At 41.8% G+C, this 10,000-nt stretch overlaps 1 protein-coding gene across 1 annotated transcript in view; it reads right to left on the reverse strand.

Moving 5' to 3' along the window:
• The window catches only part of LOC110495627 (caveolae-associated protein 2), an 18,593-nt gene that overhangs the window by 7,019 nt on the left and 1,574 nt on the right, over positions 1–10,000 (reverse strand). The gene's annotated exons all lie outside the window — the stretch shown is intronic.

Raw genomic sequence — 10,000 nt, forward strand, 5'->3', positions numbered from 1 at the left:
TTTATTTAGCTTCCCTTAGCTACATTTCATTTAGCTGCCTTTAGCTGCTACTCTTAGCCTTACCTTTAGCTGTAACTTGTGTGTTTTAGCTGGCTCCCATAGCTACTGTAAGAGTCTAGGACACTGGAGACACCGGTCAGTGATCTTCAGGTCAGAGAAGTTGGAGCTCTCGGATGATCCCAGAGATTCAGTCTTGGAATTCCAAGTTGGATGACCCTTTTTCCTTGAAGTCCCAGTATTCTTGAATGCACTGATTCAGATGTTCGAATATTTCCAAGTCCCAAGTTCCCAGATACACACACCATCAACAATATCTACAACCGATCAATCACTCAACAGTCTGACAGAAGCGAAATTGGCAAGCCAAGCCAAGCCAAGGTGTTCCATGATATTAAGTAATAGCATACAGTAGCTTAGCATTATCAGAGTTCTGTCACTGTAATTTAGCTAACTTCAGTTGGAAACCTGTTATTCTTGTGTTACATGTGTCAACACCTACACAAGTCCAAACACGTTATACCAATGAAACACAGACATTCATTTTGCCAATGCAGCTGCCACCAAGATGCTAATTACATCAAGAGACATTTCGAGAGTAGGAGAGAGAGAGAGAGTGTTTTGCTTTACTCTAGGTTTCCCTGTGCTGCCTATAAGGTGTGGTTCCTCAAGTGAACACATGCATGACAGGCCTGCTACTGCTACCTCACTGTACCAGTCAGAGTCAAGGTACAGTACCTCCTCCCCTAGTTAAGAGGAGTGAGAGAGCCCAGATGTCCGCCTACCTAACAGTGTTTGTGTTAACGCAGGGTGAGTGTGTGTGTGTGTTGTCATATGTATCAGCATATTATTGCCTTGTGTTATTACCAATGTAATGGATCCATCACATTAATACGACTGGGCCTATGGACTGGAGAGACGTTACTTTTTGAGCACAGAGACACACACACCTACACACGTTAATCTGTCACACATTCCAGTGTCTGGTCCTCAGCACAGATGATAGAAAACAGCTGTTATATGCTCAACACATTGATTGAGTATTGGTTGGTGTGTGTGTGTGTGTGTGTGTGTGTGTGTGTGTGTGTGTGTACCAGGAAGATGTGAGCGAAGGAGGAGTAGAGATGGAAAGTACATTCTTTAAAGAAAAGGTTCCAAAAGGGTTCCTTGGCTGTCCCCAATAGGATAACTATTTTTGGTTCCAGGTAGAACTATTTTGGGTTCTATGTAGAACTCTCTGTGTAAAGGGTTCTACGTGGAACTCAAAAGGGTTCTACCTGGAACCAAAAAGGGTTATTCAAAGTGTTCTCCTATGGGGAGAGCTGAAGAACATTTTTATTAAGTTCTTAGATAGCACCTTTTTATCTCCGAGTGTAGAGAGAGAATAGTGGTCAACAATCCTACTAGCCTTTGAACTACCACTAACACTTAGAAAGAGATCAAGACAGACAGAGAAAGGGAGAGGGGGCGAGAGAGTCCTGCCAAGCTCTCTATCAGCCAGGTCACGAGACCAACACAATGACAGCTTTTGTATCTCTCTGTGTGTGGGTGTGTCCATAGCTCTGCTTTGTATGTGCAGATAGTGATAATAATGTACTCTATTACAGAGAGAGAGAGAGAGAGAGAGGGGGGGGGCAGAAAGAGAGGGAGAGAGAGAGAGAGAGAGCGAGAGAGAGAGAGAGAGAGAGAAGGGGAGAGAGAGAGAGAGAGAGAGAGAGAGAGAGAGAGAGAGAGAGAGAGAGAGAGAGAGAGAGAGAGAGGGATGAAGTTGTGAAACTCTACTGATGGGGCAAACCACATTCCTCGTTCTGCATGGTTAGTAACCACACACACAGTTTCAACCAATCACATCTCTCTCCTAGGAATGACCCCTCAACACATTGTTCACACACACACACACACACACACACACACACACACACACACACACACACACACACACACACACACACACACACACACACACACACACACACACACACACACACACACTTGTTTTGTAAAATGTACTAATGAGGTTACAGTATTTCCCTCATGGATTTTAGAACAGACACTGTCCACTATTTCACACACCCCTCTGGTATTTGCCCACACCCAGAGGAATGGGGCTGGGTGCCCCTTAGACTGGCCCATCCAGTGGTCTGTAGAAATGATAATGGACCTACATTCATGCAGTTCATTGACTGTGTCCAGCTCACTGATAATCACCACTGATAATCACCACTGATAATCACCTAAATTAAAGATGGACAGTCAGGGAGCATCAAAATTCCAAAAATTATGTTTAGAGGACAATAACAAATAAAGAATTGACAGTGAGAAAATATAGCACATTTTCAGTGCGGCTCTCCGGACCTTGTTGAAGACCGAATGTGGCACAAACTCCCTCACTCCTCACTTCTGTTCGTGTCTACAAACCTGAACCAAACTCCCTCACTCCTCACTTCTGTTAGTGTCTAGAAACCTGAACCAAACTCCCTCACACCTCACTTCTGTTAGTGTCTACAAACCTGAACCAAACTCCTTCACTCCTGTTAGTGAAATGAGATAGACATAGCCTACAGCGAAAGCAGGCCCAGTTTCCTTTACATTGTCCATCTATCACGTGACTCTGTGTGTCTCTGTGTGTTTTGTTGTGTTATGTTGTGTTATCAGAATGACACCCATGAGGATTGAACTACAGAGACCATGGAGAACCAAAACTCTCAGACACCTTTCCCCCGCCTCTCTTTTTCTCCAATCTTTCTTTCTCCTCACGCTCCTCCTCTCTCCCTCTCTTTCTTATTTTCTTCTAGTCTCATTACAGACACTAGTATTCCCTGGAGGAGATCAGACAGCCTTATTAGGGCATGGGAATAAAAATACAGTATCCTGCTCTCATAACACTACTGCAAAAGGAGACAGAGAGAGAGGGGAGGGGAGGGGGAGAGAGAGGGGTAGAGGGGGAAAGAGAGAGGGAGAGAGGGGGAGATAGAGGGGGAAAGAGAGAGAGGAGGGGAGGGGGGAGAGAGAGGGGGAGAGGGGGAAAGAGAGAGGGAGAGAGAGGGTGAAAGAGAGAGTGGAGGGGAGGGGGGAGAGAGAGGGAGAGAGAGGGAAAGAGAGAGGGAGAGAGAGAGAGGGAGAGAGAGGGGGAGAGAGAGGGGGAAAGAGAGAGGGAGAGACAGATGGGGAAGAGAGGGGGAAAGATAGTGGTGTAGGTAGAGAGAAAAGGAGGAGAGACAGAGAGAAAGAGAGCACTAACTATAATAACTTGAATTTACCAGACTGAGTTTACCAGACTGAGTTTACCAGACTGAGTTTACCAGGCTGAGTTTACCAGACTGAGTTTACCAGACTGAGTTTACCAGGCTGAGTTTACCAGACTGAGTTTACCAAACTGAGTTTACCAGACTGAGTTTACTAGACTGAGTTTACCAGACTGAGTTTACCAGACTGAGTTTACCAGACTGAGTTTACCAGACTGAGCTTACCAGACTGAGTTTACTAGACTGAGTTTACCAGACTGAGTTTACCAGACTGAGTTTACTAGACTCAGTTTACCAGACTGAGTTTACCAGACTGAGTTTACTAGACTGAGTTTACTAGACTGAGTTTACCAGACTGAGTTTACTAAACTGAGTTTCCCAGACTGACTTTACTAGACTGAGTTTACTAGACTGAGTTTCCCAGACTGAGTTTACCAGACTGAGTTTACCAGACTGAGTTTACTAGACTGAGTTTACCAGACTGAGTTAACCAGACTGAGTTTACTAGACTGAGTTTACTAGACTGAGTTTACTAGACTGAGTTCACTAGACTGAGTTAACCAGACTGAGTTTACTAGACTGAGTTTACTAGACTGAGTTTACTAGACTGAGTTAACCAGACTGAGTTTACCAGACTGAGTTTACTAGACTGAGTTTACTAGACTGAGTTTACTAGACTGAGTTAACAAGACTGAGTTTACTAGACTGTTGGAAGAACACTATTAGTGACTGATGGCTCATTGTACTGTAGGAGACACTCAAACATTCATAACACTGATACTGCCAGAGGTTATCATAGCCTCTAGTCTATTCTATTAATAACAGAGGAGGGGGGGAGGGAGGGTAGATGAGAGAGACAGAGGGAGAGGGGTTGAGTGTGAGAGACAGAGAAAGAGAGAGAGATAGAGAAAGAGGGAGAGAGTGAGAGTGAGAGAGAGAGAGAGAGAGAGAGAGAGAGAGAGAGAGAGAGAGAGAGAAAGAGGGAGAGAGTGAGAGTGAGAGTGAGAGAGAGAGAGAGAGAGAGAGAAAGATCACAGTCAGATCAACGTGTTTCTGAAGAAATTAACCGGCAATATTCATTCAAAAAAACAGCCCAATAAACTTTACAACATAAACCAATCGTTCAGATGGGCTCCAAACAGTGCAGAGGCATTCATTGAAATATTGAACTCAAATGAAATGATGAACTCTATACAGTTTTTCAATAACTCACAGTACCAAAACAATAAAGATGGTGTCAATTCAGCTACCCAAAACATCAACTGCATATTTCAAAAAGCAGCATCGAAAGCAAATTTGAGAAAACCAAAGCAATGCAACATCAGAAGCAAAAATCAAAATGTTTCTGACAAATGGTTTGATAATGAATGTAAAACAATTAGAAAACACCTAAGACAAATGTCAAACAAAAAACATAAGCAGCAAAACAACCCAGAGCTACGATATGAATACTTTGAAACTCTGAAACAGTATAAACAAACACTGAAATGCAAGAAATTGAATTATACCAACAAGACACTTGATGAAATTGAAAACGCAATTGACCAAAATCAGTTCTGGGACATGTGGAACAATTTAAGCACAACAAAGCCACAAGAATTAGCCATACAAGATGTAGGAATTTGGAAAACTTACTTTGATAATCTATACAAAAACATCCCACAAAAAGACTTAAACCAGAACCAATTAGAAATTAAAGAAAAATTGAACATCCTGGAATCAGTCATTAAAAACAACCAAAATCCATTAGATTACCCAATAACCCAACAAGAACTAAATGAAAAGCTAAAATCTATTAAATCAAAAAAGGCTTGTGGTGTAGACAACATCAGAAATGAAATGCTGAAAAACAGCACACCTGAGTTGCAAAATGCTGTGCTTAAATTGTTCAACATGGTTTTAACTTCTGGCTGCTTCCCTGATGTCTGGAACCAGGGGCTCATCTCCCCTATCCACAAAAGTGGAGACAAATCAGACCCCAATAATTACAGGGGAATTTGCGTCAACAGTAACTTGGGAAAGATTTTCTGTAGCATTTTGAATTCAAGAATTCAAACCTTTCTTCAAGAAAAAAATGTAATAAGTAAATGTCAAATTGGCTTTCTCCCTAACCATCGCACTACTGACCATATATACACCTTACACACACTAATTAATAAACACGTCCACCAAAAAAAAGAGGGCAAAATCTTTGCTTGCTTTATTGACTTTAAAAAAGCATTTGATTCGATTTGGCACGAAGGGCTATTCTACAAAATTCTACAAAGTGGGCTTGGTGGTAAGGTGTATGACTTAATAAAATGTATGTACACAGAAAACAAGTGTGCAATAAAAATCAAAAACCAAAGAACAGAATTTTTTTCACAATGTCGAGGTGTGAGACAAGGCTGCAATTTGAGTCCAAATCTTTTCAACATTTATATCAATGAATTAGCAGACATGTTGGACCAATCTCCAGCCCCAGGACTCACACTATTTGACACAGAGGTGAAATACCTGCTATATGCTGATGACTTGGTACTTCTATCACCAACCAAAGAAGGTCTTCAACAAAACATTAATATTCTGGAGCAATATTGCCATAATTGGGCCCTGGCAGTAAATTTCCAAAAAACTAAAATCATGATTTTCCAAAAAAAACCCAGATGTCAGAAACACAAATGTAAATTCACCCTGAACAACACCTTAATTGAACACACAAAAAATTACACCTACCTTGGTCTGACCATATCTGCATCGGGAAACTTTAATATGGCAGTGAAGGCACTCAAAGAAAAAGCCCGCAGAGCAATGTATGCAATAAAAATGAAATTATTCAAAATCAACATCCCAATTAGAATTTGGACTAAAATATTTGACAGTGTAATCCTACCAATAGCACTTTATGGAAGTGAGGTTTGGGGGCCACTCAATAAACTGGATTTTAAAATGTGGGACAAACATCCAATTGAAGCCCTACATGCAGAATTCTGTCGGAAAATTCTACAAGTCCAGAGAAATACACCAACTAATGCATGTAGGGCAGAATTGGGCCGTTTTCCAGTAATAATGAAAATACAGAAAAGATCATTAAAATTTTGGCTACATCTAAATTCAAGTCCAAATTCGAGTCTGCAATTTAAAGCACTTCAAGCCCAAGAGCTGAGCCCAGAAACGAGCCCTCTCAGTCAGATGGTGTTGGACCTCACCAACCAAGCTGACGCCAGCACTGCTTCAAAAGAAAGAATTCCAATAAGCAAAATCATGAACCAATCAAAGGAATCATATTTACAATACTGGAAAAACGAAACAAAATCCCAAAGCCGACTAAATTGCTATCTGACCCTAAACAGAGAATATGAATTGGCTGATTATCTCTACTCTGTCAGAGATACGAAGCAGAGACAGATCCTTACCAAGTACAGGCTGAGTGACCACCGATTGGCAATAGAAACCGGCAGACATAAAAAGACATGGCTACCCAAAGAGGAGCGTGTATGTGGTCACTGCATGACAGGGGAGGTAGAGACAGAGATGCACTTTCTCCTTTACTGTGATAAATATTCCTCACAAAGAGATTCATTATTCACAGAAATGACTACATATATTCCAAATTTTTACAAATTGAACCCAGAGGAAAAACTAAGAATACTCATGGGCGAAGGAGCAATGGCTCCTCTTGCAGCCAAATATGTATTTTCCTGCCATAGCCTGAGGGACACTGAATAATAACATCTGCATAGTAAACAGTAACTTACTTATTATTACTATTATTGTTATTACTATAATTATTAATGTTTACTGTAGACTGTTACCATTTTATTGTATTTAATTTTGTATTATTATTTACTACCATTTTATATTATTATTTGCTATCATTTATAATTTTGTTACAATGTATATTGTATACATTGTTGCTTTGGCAATATTGACACAATGTTTTTCATGCCAATAAAGCAGCTTGAATTTGAATTTGAATTTGAGAAAGAGGGAGAGAGTGAGAGTGAGAGAGAGTTGCCAAAGTGAAGAAATGTGTATATCTGTTCCAAAGGTGCTGTTTATGCAAGACCAGTGTGTGTGTGTGTGTGTGTGTGTGTGTGTGTGTGTGTGTGTGTGTGTGTGTGTGTGTGTGTGTGTGCGTGTGTGTGTGCGTGTGTGTGTGCGTGTTAGTGCGTGCCCGTGCCTATGTCCCTATGCGTATAAGTACAAAAAAATGTAACATTAAAACCCTCCACTGTGCTAGAAGTCTCACTCACACTCTTAACACTGTGACTTTCCTCTGGCTGAGCAAGAGACCAAACCCTAACACACACACTTCCAGACCTCTATATCTAGCTCCGACCGTTAGGTCCTCACTTGTTCCCTGCTCTCTTCCCTTCTGCAGCCCCACCCTGCCACGGCAACACTCACACAAACACACTGTTCAGTGGTGAATCAGACAGGCTTTCCCTCTTCAGCGAGGGTTTCCCTTGAAAACAGTTTTGAGGTTGTTTCCAAAGTTTAGACTGAAACGACATGCGTGAGTAAGACAAAATGTATCTCTCTCTCTCTCTCTCTCTCTCTCTCTCTCTCTCTCTCTCTCTCCCTCTCTCCCCCAATCTCTCTCTCTCTCTCTCTCTCTCTCTCTCTCTCTCTCTCCCTCTCTCTCCCCCATCTCTCTCTCTCTCTCTCTGTCTCTCTCTCCCTCTCTCTCTCTCTCTCTCTCTCTCTCTCTCTCTCTCTCCCCCTCTCCCCCATCTCTCTCTCTCTCTCTCTCTCTCTCTCTCTCTCTCTCTCTCTCTCTCTCTCTCCCCCTCCCCCCCATCTCTCTCTCTCTCGCTCTCTCTCTCTCTCTCTCTCTCTCTCTCTCTCTCTCTCTCTCTCTCTCTCTCTCTATGTTCATGTGTTCATGGAATAATTGAGTCTGGGCTCCGGGCTATGAAATACAAACACACACAACAAGAGAAACACACACACACACAGGATACAGGATCTCACAAACTCACACACAAAGGGCCGCCTGAGCAACCCCACCCTCCATTAGAATGCTAGTGTGTTATTGATAACAGAATCCATCTCAGTGTCACAAGACATGACAGATCCCCTCTCCCCCTCCGTTGTCTCCTAGTTTTAATCTGGTCATTTTCAGCCGACTATCCTGCGGGCTGACAAGAGTGGAAACTCACTCACACAGTCTCATGCTATAATGCATTGGGCACCAGCCTTTACTGGATCAAGATCACTTTCTCAAAATGTTAACCGAGATCTACCACTCAGATTTTAAACATGACTTCAGAATTTAAATATTAACCTAATAAAAACTCTTCTGTATGCCTGGCCTGATACATTATCACAGCATATTGGATATATGCCTGGCCTGATACATTATCACAGCATATTGGATATATGCCTGGCCTGATACATTATCACAGCATATTGGATATATGCCTGGCCTGCTACATTATCACAGCATATTGACTATATGCCTGGCCTGATACATTATCACAGCATATTGGATATATGCCTGGCCTGATACATTAGCACAGCATATTGGATATATGCCTGGCCTGATACATTATCACAGCATATTGGATATATGCCTGGCCTGCTACATTATCACAGCATATTGGATATATGCCTGGCCTGATACATTATCACAGCATATTGGATATATGCCTGGCCTGCTACATTATCACAGCATATTGACTATATGTCTGGCCTGATACATTATCACAGCATATTGGATATATGTCTGGCCTGCTACATTATCACAGCATATTGACTCTCTCTCTCTCTGACTATATGTCTGGCCTGCCAATATTGTTCTTCTCAGACCATATTATATTTCAAAATTTTACCTTTGATAGAAAATAGATCAGTTGGTGTAGCATTTGTGAGGCACAGCTGAGCATAAATGGAAATAATTAGCTAATAATTAGCTTATTTATTTGACTGGACTGATGGGACCTCTATCTGTCATGGTGCTTTCAAGACAACTTGGGATTCTTAAAAAAACGAGGTCAAATCATAACGTCATCTTCAGGTCGGAAAGTCAGAGCTCTAGAAAGATGCCCGAGTTTCCCACTTGGAATTCTGAGTTGGATGACCGTTCAAAGCTATTTTCCTCATTCGGATCTAATTTATTCTGAGTTCCCAGTTGTGAAGTCGGAAGTCTGAGATTAGGTTAAACAGATTTCAGGGAAGACAGAAGTCTGAGACGTACTGAAGTCGGAAGTCTGAGATTTCCCAGTTTCTAGTTGTTTTGAACATGGCGTTAGTCTCAGTGGAGGGAGGGAGGGAGGGAGCAGCAGCCTCTCACGGTCCCTGCTCTCTCCTTCCTTTCCTCCAGTGAGTCTGACCAGAGAGAGGGGACACCGTCTTCCACCTGATGGCGAAACTCGAGTCACACCACATCTGCACAAATTCATGTTGCTCCTATGACCAGAGAAAGTGAAATATTCCTTGATATTGAAATAGACATAAGGAGTTGCTAATGATAATAAAAACGCAGGGCATCGATTCACTTGGATACTCATTCATTGCAGCTGCAGCACCAGTGGAGGTAGAGAAAATCATGTTTTATGTTTTGTAGGAGTGTTGAATAAAAACAGTGCTGACAGTCCAGAATAAAAAGTCACTCATAAAAACAGCAGCTCTTTGCTGTTTTATCTGAAAGTCTCTCTCTGGTCAGTCTTAAAAGTCATAAAATCTTACATTTGGCTCGTATCAAACTTGCTGTGGCATTGGTCGTGGAAGCTGTAGTCACAGTGAATTGAGCTATCCGATTGGCCAGCACAGTA

The sequence above is a fragment of the Oncorhynchus mykiss genome, chromosome 18, assembly GCF_013265735.2.
Source record: "Oncorhynchus mykiss isolate Arlee chromosome 18, USDA_OmykA_1.1, whole genome shotgun sequence".
Taxonomy (NCBI): domain Eukaryota; kingdom Metazoa; phylum Chordata; class Actinopteri; order Salmoniformes; family Salmonidae; genus Oncorhynchus; species Oncorhynchus mykiss.